This window comes from Lepisosteus oculatus, chromosome 7 (assembly GCF_040954835.1).
Source record: "Lepisosteus oculatus isolate fLepOcu1 chromosome 7, fLepOcu1.hap2, whole genome shotgun sequence".
Classification (NCBI taxonomy): Eukaryota; Metazoa; Chordata; class Actinopteri; order Semionotiformes; family Lepisosteidae; genus Lepisosteus; species Lepisosteus oculatus.
Genome location: NC_090702.1, coordinates 42,380,277 through 42,395,890, shown reverse-complemented (window position 1 = coordinate 42,395,890; position 15,614 = coordinate 42,380,277). Strand labels below are relative to the sequence as shown.

General features: G+C 37.4%; 1 long non-coding RNA gene across 2 annotated transcripts; it reads left to right on the top strand.

Annotated features, from left to right (window-relative positions):
• Nucleotides 1-6,025: 6,025 nt before the first annotated feature.
• On the top strand, nt 6,026-15,219 carry LOC107078010 (uncharacterized). Of its 2 annotated transcripts, none has more exons than XR_011190006.1 (3): nt 6,026-6,165; nt 7,151-7,257; nt 15,157-15,219. It is a non-coding gene; the product is annotated as an uncharacterized lncRNA (long non-coding RNA). The 2 variants fall into 2 exon arrangements; XR_001478985.1 differs by lacking the exon at nt 15,157-15,219 and adding an exon at nt 7,595-7,846.
• The last annotated feature ends 395 nt before the right edge of the window (nt 15,220-15,614 follow it).

Sequence of the window (15,614 nt, the reverse complement as noted above, 5' to 3'; positions counted from 1 at the left end):
ATTACTGTCATGCTTATTGCCTAATGTTAATTTTAAATTAAATCTCCCAAAATATTATTTGCACTGATTCTCATAAAATCTCAGATTTAATCAGTTCATATTTCTGTGGAAATCTACAATTTGTAATGCCTCTTTAGGGCAGTATATTCAATGCTAACATACAGTATACCTTTGGATCCAGATTGTTAAAGTGAATCCAAAAAGCATATTGTGGCAAATAATTTCCCTGCATTTGCTTACAACTGAACTGACAATTTGTTAATGTTTGCATCTTATACCTCAAAACAGACTGCACTTTTAAACATGACACTTCAGATTAGCTTGACTTATTTTCAAACAATACTTCAGAGTACATTGAGTTATATTTCAGTTTTACTTGCTGTGCTTTTTTAATCCATTATGTTAAATTAGGACAGATGAATGATACAATAAATATCATCAATACTGTAAATGGCAAATGGGATTTAATTCTGACACAAAAGCAAAATTGCCCATTTTTGATTTTCATTATATTTACTCTGGATATTGGAATTGTTTTGACACAATTAGATTTTATGGTTATTCAACTGAGAAGCAGCATCAGTATAAACAGAAGAGTGAAATTTGCAGCCCAGAATTATTAATAAACTGCTCATGATAGCTGTGAAAGAATAAAACATACTGAAATTTTCATACTGTATGACAGAGTGTGAATTCTTGATATAATTGTCAAATACTGTCCAAATGATATTGACTGGTGATAATATTTGCATCATTTTAAATTTCAATATTATAAAGTTTATGTTAAATCCAGTTTCATAACCCCTATGGAACTTGAATAGATCTTTTTTTATTTATTTGCGTCAGAGAGGAGAAATTACGCTAAAACGTTTGGATGCCACAATTGTACATAGACTACTTAATCACTTTTCTCATTGTAAAAGAATGTTACTCATTGATTGTTTTGAAACTTTTAGTACTTTTCTAATCAAAATAGCAATCACAGCCACACAGACCTCAGGCATTCTGTCATAACAGGTCAGGCTAAGAGGGCAAAACAAATGGTTATTACAGGAATTGCCTAAATTAAACTTTGCATCAGAGCAGGAGGTGCTCACAGTGAAACAAAAACAAACACATCATAATGTCAAAATGTAATAATATTGTTTACTTTGAATATCACTTTTCATGATACCTGCTGTTAAGTTTTACCATTAAGTAAAACAATGGCAAAATAATCAAAGTAGATGTGGACAAATACATATAGTTAAATCAACAAAATTAAAAACTAGTATATAAATATGAGTTTTAAAGACAGGACCTGACCAACTTGAAAGATCAAAAATAGGCTCAGAGAACATTCTAGAGCCTTGGAGCAACAGAACTGAAAGCGCTTTCTCCCAGTATTCAGAACATTGGGGAACTGAAAGAAGGCCTGAGCAGAAACAGTGCAAAACGTGTGTAGGTGGATAGAGTGCCAAAAGTTCACTGATATACTGTAGTCAGGAATCCAAGCTTTCAAGCCTTTAAAAGGAAAAAAAAATTGACTTTTGTTCTGAAATCCACATGGAGCCAATGCAAAAAAGCTAAAACTGGAGATATACAGTAGGTTCATGCATTTCAGGTTTAGTTATCTGAGCACGTGAGTTTTAGTGGGCACTGCTTTATAGCAACCAGCAGGGTATCTTGTCCGTGCCTGTTTACTTGCTGTTTTGTTTTTTTCTGTTTTATTTTGTAATTTTATTACTTATGTACAGCTTCATTATTTGATTTTTGTACAATTTCAGGATATACAGGAGAAGCATGGTCAGTAATGATTTGCTGAGGCTCATTAAGGTACTGGTTTTGGTGTTACTGTTTTCTGTGGACTACCTGGGTCTTACTGTTAATGGCTGGAATGTGCTACATGATTTGAAATAAAGACTTCATCTTAACCTAAAGGTTTAATCATTTCTACCCTTGGATTCACAGTTTGCCATACTTTGTGCAAATATTCTCTGTTCTACTTAGAATACAAATGTTAATCACAAAAGAATGTGAAAGGGTTGCAGGAGGGGGAGATTGAGCTTTGGCAGAGAAGAATGAACCTCATGTTAATGACCAATTCATGTACAATTTTCGAGATGCCTGCATGCTTGCATTAACAGAGATGTGGCTAGACAAGACCATAAAGACCAGGTTTATGATGTTGAGACCAGACCAATCTTAAGATGCTATGCCAGAGGGATTATCACTACACCAACTGGACAGTAACAAAGTCACAACCAGCATGGTGGAAGGGATGGTCTGATTGTAAATAACCTTTTGTGCCACACAGTTATCATCTGTGAGAGTGTATGACCGAACTTGATCTGTTAAGTGTGTATTCTATCTTACTTGAACATTTCCACAGCTTTTTATAATGGTTATTATGGCTAATTTGTTATGTTACAGTACTAAGAAATTGGATGATCATCCCCAGGTGCTTCTTAATTCATTTTGGGAGATTATAACAGACGCAGAAAAAGAGTCTTTGTACATATTAGTATATATGGCTTTTCCATGCGGTTGAACAGAATTATCAATTGTTGCTTCGGGACAATTACTGATGTCTACTCTTAACTTTCCAGTCCTCCACTAGGCAACTCTGGTTGCAACACTACTTATCAGGACAATCTATCAGCTGCTGTTGGAACAAAAATGGAATTGAGAAGAATAAAAGTCTGGGACCTAGAAAGTACCTTCTGTAACATCTGCAGGGTTGTTTCAATTGCAGACAATGGAATGTGTTCAAAGACACATTGAAGAATATTCAAGAACATGTTGTTGTACTGTAGTATTGAGTTTTATTCCTTTCTGTGTAGACGCCATTAGTCCTACCAAAAGCTTCAAGTGTTTTTCCCATTAACCAACCTTGGGTAACCAAGAGTCTCAAATACATACTGTACTGTACTTCTTAAAAAGAAACTTGCTTTCTCTCAAGAAACACAAAGCTCAGGAGGGTAACACAGAAAAAGGTGAAGGTAAAAAGGGAGAGCAGAAAAGCTTAGAATCAGAACAGAGAAAAAATACAATAACTAAATATAAGAATGAGTCAGGATGGCATTCCAGGTCATTAAATGGCCAATATCTTTCTGAAAGGTGGGGGCAATACTATACTGGTGTTAAACTGTAAATGATTTAAATGTGCTTTATACTGTATGCATTTTGAATTAAAACCCACAACTACCTCAGTTAATATTGCTGATTTCCCAGTACCTAAAGAGTTTATTAAAATCAGCTTGTTAAGGGTGCATTTGAGAATGAATATAAGAAAAAGTATACAACTGGATAATATGCATTGAAGAGTTCTGCAATCTTTTGCAGGTCAGCTAGGTAGCATTTTTCAAATGCTTTTTCAGATGTCCTTAAATAAAAATCATTCCATTTCTGTGGAAGAAATCTATTATTATTCCTATTACAAAAATGTGAGGCCAACTGAGTTACAGACCAGTTGCTTTCACTTAAATGAAAGTCTGAAGAGAATACTGAAGCAACACATTACAAAGAACACACAGAACCTTATTGACCTGATGTGGTTTTCATACAAAAAAACAGGGGAGTAGACACTGCTGTACTTTATTAAACATGGTCTATCAACATCTTGACCAGGCATTGACATTTGTAAGAATCATAGTTGTTGATTTTTCCTCTGCTTTCAATATACAGTAAAGCAATCAACGATGCTAGCACAGAAACTTTCAAAGAGTTCTCCTACTTGATGAAATACAGTAGGTTCTAGACTTGTTTAAGTGGAGAAATGATTATCTGATATATTCTAGACTTCTACTGGGTCAGCACAAGGTTGTATTGTTTCACGTGTTTTGTACACTAACAATTGTAAGAGCAAACACACACATCTCATTATAATTTTAATACATGATGTAAAGAGTTTTCATTGATTTTATAAGTTAGAAAATGAAAGGAACTGTACATTGATGTTAGGAAAAAGGCAACAACCCTCAAATCTAACTGTAATTTGTGGTCGGGCTCTACCGGTTGATTGTCAATGGTAAAAAAAAAAGACTTTAAATGTGAAATCATTCATCCCGTCTGTAATCTCATTCTCAAACTGTAACGAACAGTTCTTTCCGGACCCTATGCGGACGACACAGTCCGACGGAGTGGGGAAACACTAGGGAAACGTCATGCAGGAATACAGGGCTGAAGACAAGGGGGCGTGTCCAAGGTGCGCTGGTGCACGGGGGAGGTGTGGCCGAGGCGAACAATCCGAGAGAGTAGTCCTTAGGGAAAATCCAAAACACAAGGGTAAATCCAAAACCAGGAGATCCACCAGACGAAGGAATTAAAAACACGAAGGCCGGGTCAGAACCGGCGGAGAGGGAACGGGAACGGGAACCGAGGTTAAAAACTTAACGGGACCAGGTGCTTCCAGGTCCCGGACTCGCACGGTATGGAAATCAGATGCAGAGCCCGGATGAGCGTCAGCGCCTGGCTTTTAAGGTGGGCTGGGAATAGGGAACAGGTGCACAGAATAAAGTGTCACGTGAAAGGGCTGGAGCACCCTTAAGGAGGGGGGACTAATATCGTGACACAAACATTGTAAAGTAACTCTAATCTTCTGAAACACTGCTGTACACTGCCAACCAAGGTGCTCATCAGGAGTAAAAAAGTAGTAAATCTTACACTGGTCAAATTAATCTCCTTGTTAAGATCCAACTGAGCGTACACTTTACTTGCTGAAAAAAAAAATCAGGACACCCCAAGGATAGGCATCAACTCAAAGTGGCTGCAGCAAAACATCTCAAATGATTACAAAAAACGTTTGTCGAGCTCAACGAGTCACAGACTTTATGTAATCATTGCCTCAAAGGGATATGCAACCTTTTGCCCTCTGAGATTTAAGTGAAAGTGTTCTAATTCATGGAAATTTAAAATAATTTGGTAGAACACAAAGTATGCTTATTTCCAATATGAGCAAATACTGTAGATGCATGAAATTAGCCCCAAATAAAACATATTAAACTTAAAATTCATATTACTTATCACATATCACAGATTGACTGTAAAACAAAAAAATCAGTTTTGACTTTGCTATCCCTATATTTTGGAGGCAGATGTAAGGTGGTTCCATAACATCATTGCTGTTTTTAAAAAGTTCTTTGTTTTCATGTTTGATTTCCCATAGCTATGTGAGTTGTGGCTTGAAATTCATTGTCAAGTGAAAAGGGTTAGATTGCAAGCAGACAGGGACCATTACATTACTTTTTTTTTATCTTTCTAACATTATTTTGCATCTGAGATGACTAAAAATGCCTTGGAAAAAATTAGTTTTTGTTTTAAATTAATTTATGTATTATCAGAAATTTTACTTAAATAAGTGTGAGGGAGAGAAGAGACTGGAGTAGAATTTTCTGTATATACAGTAAGAGGAGGTAGGAAGGGATTCTTGTGATGTGTCAGTCTAATAGCCAGGGAGCACTCTCAGAATAGTAATAGTAATAAAGTATTAGTATTGTGTCTATTAACTATTACTGGGTATGTCAATATTGTAACTCTAGTGTATGGTTATCAATCGCTATGTTATTGTAACACATTTCTATTAGAAGATAGTTACTGGGTGATGTAGTCTGCATAAAGTTTTTTTTTAATTATTTGAAGCTATTGAGTAATTTCTACACTGATATTTCAATTACAGGAGCTCAGTAGCCTACATACCCTTATACAAAAAATATACATATACTGTAGGCTATAAGTAACTGGGGATGTGTTTGCCATTTTCACTATCTCACAACACAGAAAAGGAAAACCCTGCTCTAAGCCTTTGACACAGAAGGCCTTAGGATACAGTCTTCCGGTGCAGCGAAACTCCAGAACCATGGAAGAAATTTCCTGAAGCAGATCAGCGAAAATGCCATGTGTAGGAAGGAACTCATGTATTACGGGTGGTGATTGTGAAGTGGGAGGTTGCCATGGCAATTGTGCCTGTGAATAGTTGGGCACCTGGTAGAGGAGAACTAGTACATATAGACTATATATAGTCCTCCTACACAAACAATTCTTAAGATACAGAAGAACTGTTCCCCATCTCCATCCCAGGATCAGTGCCTATGCAATTAAAACAGTGACATAAAAGGAGCATGTGGTGAGAGAAGCTGAGTAACTACTATGTACAACACCTTGAGCATCTCAACAGAAACAGAAAAGGTAATTCTTTTAACTTTTTCTTAACAGATCTTGTTACTGAGGCTCAATTTAAGGTCAGTTTAGAAGCTCAGTGCATCTACAGTGTTTTAAAACACCGTGTTTTAAAATAAAAGACATGGTTTTCCTGATTTATGCAATTTTGGTTAGATGTAGCTGTAATTTACGGTTGCTATCATATTGAAAAGTGACCCCTTCATGACATAAATTACATATCTGTAGATATTCCGTTGAACAGAATAATATTGTGCCTTTACAAAGGTAACTTCTAAAATCTCCTGTGTCTACAGTGGTAAAAAAAGCTTTTACAATAACATAATGTCTGACATTCTTACAATCTCATGTTTTTCTACTCACATATTGTACTGTTATTTCTTGGAACAGGAAAATTTAAATACTTTCTCGTCACTTTAATTATTTTTGACTTGCACCTGTGACTAGTCTTTCTGATATCTGCTCATTCTATTAGTTTCAAAGATAGCCCCATATGAACACATTTTTAAGCCTTCATTTATGTTTCTCAAAGCTATCTCTGTGCTTCTGAAAATAACTATTTTCAAACAATTCAGAAAGAGTTAGGGAAACATAGATGAGAGAACAATTAGGGATCAACAACGATAAAAATGTACATTTTGAAGTATAGTCTGGAACTGTATACTTAGGGAGACTACAAGTGAAAAGTTAACAGTTAAGGAAAGGATTGTGAAGAAATATGATAGAGATTGAGATAAATAGAGTGGGACAGAACAGATATGAAATTAGTGAAGAATCAATGGAAACATTTAAAAGAGATTCTCCTTGAACCACAGACTAGATTTATCCCATGAGTAAATCAAAACATAGAAATTTGTGGCCCAAATGGTTAAATAAATCATTCAAAAAGAATTGTTAAAAAGACATTCAAGAGGTCAAATTGTAATCTTGAATGTCTGCTCTCTTATGTAAAATTACTCATCTGTTTTGCCCTCTTTGCGTTTATGTTTTAAAGCACCTCTCATCTTCACCGTTGCAGCACCTTCCTGGTTCATTCCTTGCAAGTATAGGAATTGTTGGCAGTGTTGACCTTATGGCCAGTGTTCTCATTTCCTCATCCAGGTGAGGTAGCACCAAAGACTAAAATATTACATATAATATCTTTTATTTTTGTCATTTCTTCTTATTAGAATTTGACAAAAACGCCAAAGAAAAAATAATCACTTTACAAAGCTCTAATAAAAACATGCTCAAATTAAGAAAACAAGTAAAGTGAGCCTCCAGGAGAGGCTAAAAAGGATATTAGGCCAAGTAAGAGAAATATTTTTTTTTTCACTATTGCAAGAGCCAAAGAACTATGAAAGTTGAATAAAGGTGATTCAGTTGTAAAGATGTACTGTAGACAATGTCAATGAATTGGCTGCTGTATTAAATACCTGTTTCACTTTCACTGTTTCAGGGGTTCAACCAGGAAGGAAAACTCCATATCAATTAAATAATATGAGCATATTAGACAGAAGTCTAATACATGCACTTAGACAAATCTCCAGGACCCAATGGTAATCTACCAGTTGTACAATTCAAAACAAGATTTTATGCGTAGGTCTTCATTAAAACGTTTTCAGCAATCTCTTGAGATGGGGACAATACCCACTGTATGGAATATTGTTAATGTAGTGCAAATCTATTAAAAGGGTGACAAAACTAAATCAAGTACAGACCAAAAAGTCTTACTTCAATTACATGTAAGGTTATGGAAACAATAATTAAAACAATAATATTATAAGGAATAATCAACATAGATTTACTATGTTATTTTGCTTAAATAACGTGTTCTGTGAACAAGTAACAGCAGTAATGGATACTGAGCTAATCATATTGTATTGTTACAATCTTGGGGGGGCATTAAGAAAAAAAAGAGTAGGAAATAAAATAAGTAAAAAACTAATCAAAACAAAAAAAACAAGTGGTAGGTACTCTATAATTTTGGGACTACTGAATTAATCAGGAGCAAATGTGAACAAATATTTATTAACAATCACAATAACACAAAGTTAAATGTCACAAAACCTTTACAGACACACACCACTAACCAAAATCACATGTAGTTGTTACAATGTTTACAAACAGGGCATCTGAGAGGCCTATGTTCTACAGACCCAGAAAACCCAGGATTCTAGCCCTATAACTTCAAATCCTACATGATATCTTGAAAGGCAAACAAGATACAGTATAAAACCTGAATCCTAAATAAAAGAATGCCATCCAGCATTAAATCTTTCCTATGACCTGCAAGCTCAAAAGTGAATTGGAATCTATCTCCCAATTCTGAAGATGCATCACAAGATCAGGTTCTTAGCCTCGGGACTCCACAATAAAGAAAACCATAATATCCTTAAGTGAAAAGAAAACATGCTGTCTTAAACAAGGTTCAGATCACTTAGCCAGAGTCTGGTATCCATGACTGATCAGAACAAGGTCCACTCAAATTGCACAAACCTGGCACAAGAGACAGGTGATGTTTCTTCTATCTTTTTGAACCCCCGTCTTTTCTTCATCTCATTGTTGTTTTATGGTGTGTTGTGTGTGTAGAATGTTTTCTTCCTCGTTATGTTTAAGCAGAGTAATTTACAAGATTCCTTTGATCAACCTGTTCTGTAGTTGTGCAAATACCGCACATTCTACTCATTGTTTTTAGATTTCTTGAGGAATCCTTGAGGTGTTTATGTATAATTTATTTTGCGTCAAGGAGCAGAATGCTATTTTAGATTTGTTTTTGTTGGATTTTATTTTAAGGACTACTGAAAAGTATGGCAACATACAGTACTATATGTAAAAATAGTTAATATGACCTGTGCTTTTTCTAGAATTTGTTTTTTTATTACAAATATCTCTTTGCTCTTTATTAAGCTGATATAATTGCATTATAAGATTTTTAGATCTGTTTTAAGCAGCAAACATTATTCAACATGTAACTGTTTGTATTATATGCATTCATCCTTCCATTTTTAAACCACTTTATTCAATACAGGGTCATGGGGGAGCCTATCTTGGCAAGTAATGTGTGCAAGGCAGGATACACACTGGATGGGATGCCAGTCCATCTCAAACAACACACACAAACACAAACATGCACACACTCACACCAGAGCCAATTTTTCCAGAAGCCAATTAATTTACCACTATGTCTTTGGACCATGGGAGGCACATATACTCCACGCAGAGAATGACCAGGTCCAGAATTGAACACAAGGCCCCAATGATGCAAAGCAGCAAAGAAACTCTTTTATTGCATACCTTTGATTATATTCCTACCATATTTACTCAACAGTTCACAACAGAGCTGCAGCGAAAGCAAAACGTTGGTCAAATACTGTATGAATCCACTGTTTTTTCACATTTCCTTTATATGAATGTATTGCCAAAACCTTAGCAAAGTTTCACATCACAGAGAAACATGTTACAGTTGCAACTATTTTTCATCTATTGGTATCATCACAATTTTCAAGTTCATAAATAAAATAAATCTTCACCTGATGTATACCATATCTACTTCTTTCTAGATCAGTAGTTCTCAATTTCTGGTCTGCAGGCCCCTGGAATTCCCCAGGAAATAAGAGAACCTTTTCACCTTGAGTCTAGTAGTGTGTAAAATCTACACGTACACAGCACTGACATTTGCTCTGACAATACTTTTGAGGATTTTTTGATTAGGAGTTCTTGTTTTCATATTTTATGTTGGGTAACCCTGGTATTGGAGAACCACGATCCACCACGTCTTCTGGGTCAAGCTTAAATAATCAATTTGTAAAGACTTGGAGCATATGTGAGTTTTGAACTATCTGGTAAATTAATTGGTTTAATTAGGTCAGGAATGGCCAACTGTGGTCCTTGACACCTACTGGGCAATGGTATTTTTTGTTTCAAATGACTCCTAAACTACTTAACTGAAGAAAAATCCTGTTTAGGTAGTCAAAATTAAATTGTTTCAGTTTCTATAGCTTGAATAAATAAGATTATCCTAAAAAACCTGCTGGATTGTGACAATCCAGGGAGGTTATTAATGGAGAGTTATCTCATCATAAAAGATCCTTCAACAAGAAAAGCACATTATTTTCTACTGTAGATTTAACACATGCTGGTATGGTGTTATTTCAACTAAAATAGTTTTTTTCCCAGATCTCTATGTTACTTTTTAACATATTTGTGTTGTTGTTGTTTTCCCACAAAGAAAAAGCAAGTAGTTACTTTGCACCCAGTACAAAGTTTACATTCCCTTCAGTTTATCTCTCATATGCACAGGTGCAAGGAAATGCTTATTTGCATGTACAGTATGCTCCAATAAAATGATATTAAGGATACACCAAACTTAAACACAGACCAACAGCAGCAACAACAAGAAAGTTAAATAACCCTCAAATAAAAGTCAATCACACACAATCGGTGTACATAATAACATCAGCATAAGTCAATGGTAGATGTAGAATTAAATAATTTGACAGCTTGCAGGGAGAATCTGTCTCTGAATCAGTAGGTACTGTACATGCCTTTATTCTCTGATAACGCTTACCAGAGGGCAGAGGAGATAAAAGTGAGAAACCAGGTTGATTGTTATCCTTAGCAATATTCACAGCCTTCCTGAGACAGCGAGTTGTAAAAATATCTATAATTGAGGGGAGGTGTACTCCAATAATGGACTGGGCTGACCTGATCACCCCCTGTAACGCCTTCCGGTCAGACACTGAGCTGCAGCCAAACCACACTAATACTGTACAGTACCACATACGAGCACACTTTCAATAGTGCACCTGTAGTATAACTGTCTGATGAAGTAAAGGCATTGTTGTGCCTTCTTTTTTAGCTCTAGTTACATGCTGGGACCACATTAAATTGTTAGTAATGAAGGTAACCAAGAACTTGAAGCTGCTAGCCATTTCTACCGCCATCCCACTGATGTGAATAGGGGTGTGGTCCTGACTCTGAAATTGACAACCAGCTCTTTGGTTTTGCTGATGTTGAGGGAGAGATTGTTGTCAAGGAACCCCTCCACCATGTTCCTGACCCTATTGGTGTAGGCGATCTCACTGTTACTGGTGGTTCATCGTACTTGTAGGTGGAATTCTAGTAATCAAGGAAATCAGCAGGGGTAAGCGCAGAACCCTGAGGAGCACCTACAGCATATTGATGGTCAGCGTGGAAGAAAACTTTCCAGCGATACTCACAGTCTGTGATCTACCAGTCAGGAAATCCAGAATCCAACTCCAAAGACAGATGCTGATACCAGATGACTAAACACGGTGACTAGTCTGGATGGAACTATGGTGTTGTAGTGGCTTTAGCCGGCCCAGGGACGCCAAATTAAATGTTGGGATAACAATTGAATTCTCGAGCTGTAATGCATTGAAGTTGAATACTCATCCAATCTCTGGGGATTCAGATCTCCTGGGGTACAAAGAAACAGTTGCAGGCTTGTTGCTGTCCAATCTGCACTCTCTGGCTTGCTGCCAGGCTGTGCTGTGTGGCTTGCGACGGTGCGCTGCAGATGCTCACTGACCGGCTAGTTAGTGTTGGCTTTAACTAGCAAAGTTTGTGCACAGGAGAAAAGATGACTGTGGGTCCCAGCAGGACAGGAAGAGGACCGGTTCGTTCCTGATGAAGAGCTAGTTCTAGGCCTGCTGCTGGTGCTAACCTCGGGTGGATCCTCTGGTTACTCTCTGGCAACCTCCGCTCTAGACTCTTAGAACAAAGGAAAGTTCTGGCACTCTGACACACTGGCCGTTCCTTGGTTGTCCGGTGTAGATTAAACCGGTTCAGGGACGCCAAATATGTAATGTTAGTGGCTCTCTGAAGGCACCAGTTCTGTAGGGTTTGGGCATTTACTGAGACAATTATTAATTGTGGCAGTAAATCACAAAGTTGATTCTTTTGATGGCTTTAGAGTCCAACCATGCGACATAACTCAAACAACGCACACACACAGGTACTAATACACGAGGATACATTTATTAATACATAGAATATGCATATAAACCTAACAGATCTTATCGAGAGGGTTATCAGAATACAAAAGTTATATATTCAATCAGTTACAAAGTGTTACACATCAAGAGGACATACGTTCAGTATATCATTCATTAAGATCGTTTCGTAAAGTGAACTTGGTTACAACTTCTACATTAGATACTCAAAACAAGTACATAACTCTTAGGAATTAAATTGATATCAACTGGTTTGGATAACAATTGAATTCTCGAGCTGTAATGCATTGAAGTTGAATACTCATCCAATCTTTGGGGATTCAGATCTCCTGCGGGCACAAAGAAACAGTTGCAGGCTGTTGCTGTCCAATCCGCGCTCTCTGGCTCCGTGCCAGGCTGTGCTGTGCGGCTTGCGACAGTGCGCTGCTGATGCTCATTGTTGGCTTTAACTAGCAAAGTTTGTGCACAGGAGAAAAGATGACTGTGGGTCCCAGCAAGTCAGGAAGAGGACCGGTTCGTTCCTGATGAAGAGCTAGTTCTGAATAGTAATTCAGCTGTCCACAGTTCCGACCTGTTCACGAGGCCTGCTGCTGGTTACTCCCTGGCAACCTCAACTCTAGACTCTTAGAACAAAGGAAAGTTCTGGCACTCGGACACACTGGCCGTTCCGTGGTTGTCCGGGCTGAGTCTCAGGATGGTCAGGAGGCGCGCTGTGAGAATGTCCTGCCCTTGGGAGCCTTCTGCTCCTGGGCCGTCCTGCCCTGGAATTCTCCTGTTGAATCTTGTTCTGAATCTGAATCTGAATCTGAATCTCAATCTCCCAGGCTCTCTGTGTTGCCTGTTTTTACCTGGAGGAACTTCAGCTCATTGATTGGCTGAAAGTTCCATGGGCATCAGAGTCCCACGTGGGTTACTCGGCCCTACCAGTCCCTGATTGGTTGATCAAGGTGAGATATGAGTCACTTAGTCCTGACACTTAGTAATGCAGTCCAGATGTCCAACTGGCACTCCCTAGACAGATAAGCGCCGATGGGTGACCATTGATCATGATAGCCAGGCTTAGCTAAGTGCATCCCCCTTTGGGAGCTGTCCTAGGAAACCTTATCAAAGGAAACCTTAAATCAGCCTGCATGAATAGTTTCTCTGTGGCTGCACCACAGAGATGGAGGGTGAGATGGGGCCTCCTTTAGGAAAGCATACCAACACTTAATTCTTTCTTATTAATAAGCCTCGCCGCTACAGTGTTGAAGGTAACATAGTTAAATTTAAAGTGTCTTTATCATCCAAATAAGCCAAGGCAGAGAGAAGTGCCAGGGAAACAGTTGCATATTGTTATGCCGGTATGCAAACTGCAGAGGGTCTAAGCACTCAGGTACTATAGTGTTAATGTTCCTCATGACCAACTTTTCAAACCATTTCATTACAGTAGATGTGAGCATTACTGGTCTTTAATCATTAAAAGAGGTCAACATATTTTTGTTCAGCACTGGTATAATAGTGGTTTTAAAACAAACAAGAACAGAAAATTGTAAAAGTGAAATATTAAAAATACACTGTATGTACAGTACAAAGCACAGCCACATGGTCTGTACAGAACTTAAGGACCCGTCCAGGAACGCTGTCCAGGCAAGTTGCCTTCCATATGTCCACCCATCTAAAAGTTGTCCTGACCTCAGCCTCTGACAGACATGTGCATACAGTACCATAAGATTCTGGAAGCACTTGTACCGCATATGAAAATGTTCAATGCGCATCCTGTTATTCACATATTAATATAATGAATAGTAATATTTAAAAACAAATCTATGGAGGCCTGCATACCATGTCTATTAATGTCATTTCTTAATTAGGTGGGATTAAATTTCCAGAATTCATTCATTTTTAATTTCTTGTACACACTGGCCCTAGTAATAAGCTACAGTACAGTATATACTGGCTCCACAAGTAAACAGTCATTGACGTTTTGAAGTTTTCTGTGGTAAATATACTTAAATTCTTGCTTTAATATTTACTGCTTTATGTACAGTAATTAACTTTAGTTGCAGTTCCTTGTCAAAATGCACCACCCTGTGCATATACTAGTAAATATTGTTCTCTACATCCAACATTTTACACCTGTGGAGCAACACAGGGGCTCTCACAGCTGGCAATAAAATTGCTTACAGAAAGTAAATTCACCAGCCTCCAGCTTAATTTGAATACTGTACTTACTGATATATCAAAATACTTGCAGTGCACTGTAATTCTTCAAGTTTTTAATTAAGATAGAAGTCAAGCTTCTTTGGGAACATTATTAAATATTCTTTTGTCTGCTTATTATTCAAAATTGTCCCACCATACTATTCTTCTTCTCTGCTAGTGTCCCTCTGTCTTGAAGAAAGGCTTGATTTCTTCAGCTCTAGTCAATTTTAAAATTCAAGGAATAAGCACTGTATTATTTATCATGTCACTGTTTATTCATACATTCTTTTAAGCCAAACTGTCAAAAAGGCAAGAAAATTCTGCCTGAGAACAAGGAATTAGAAAGAAAAAAGAAAAAAGCTGAACTTCAAAGGACAGGAAACAAGGTATTCTGAAGCCATGACTTGCTGTCAGGATTCATTTTTTGAACAGGTACTAACCCTGGATTGGAGAATTGGTTAAGAAATGGACTAATGTTTCTTTAAGCTGATCTCGTTTCACCACTCCACATAACTCCACATGCAAAAACTGGTCCGTGTAAAATGATTATTACAGAACAGAATATAACTTTTTGTGCTCATCTTCAGGCATTTGTGATAGCAGAACCCTGTCAGCAGGGCACACTGAGGTCCCAGCATGCTTTTTTCCCATTTTTTGTTTTCACAGTAGCTGTCAGTTTCGCCCTGTAGGTAGTGGAACCCAGTGGGAAGAGGGGTGGGACATGACAATGCAGATCGAGGTTCAGCTGACAGAATATTCAAATTAGAGAGACTTTTTTAATATACAGTACTTTTATACCTTTATCTGACAACTGCAAAGATTCCAGTCTGCTAATTTAACAATCTCCGCTTCCTTCTTTCAGACTGGGATAATTAAACAAGAAGCTTTCCTTCAAGCAGGCCAGGAAAGAAGCATTCCTCGTAAGGTAATTTTCTTTTCTTTTCTTTTTTTTACATTTCAGACGCTTGATTTGTATAAGTAATACAGTTTCCCCACTGTGAGGATTTGCGCGCAACATAAAAGTATAATTGCTTCATATGAGACCCTTATTTCTCAGTTGTAATGGGTAATAGTGGCATTGATATCAACCCAGATGAAGCTCACTCTCTCTCTCTCTCTCTGAATTAACTGTTTCCTCTAGTGGAATCAGAGCAGTGATTGTTGCACTATGACAAGGTGTTTTTAACATTTCAGGCCATGGTATCAGATGGTACTCAGTATGAGAACTTGACAGAAACACTTTATTACAAGTCACATTGTATCTGTAAAGTGCTAGAATTTAGACAGGCTGCTATGACAAACTTCGTTCCATCACCTGGA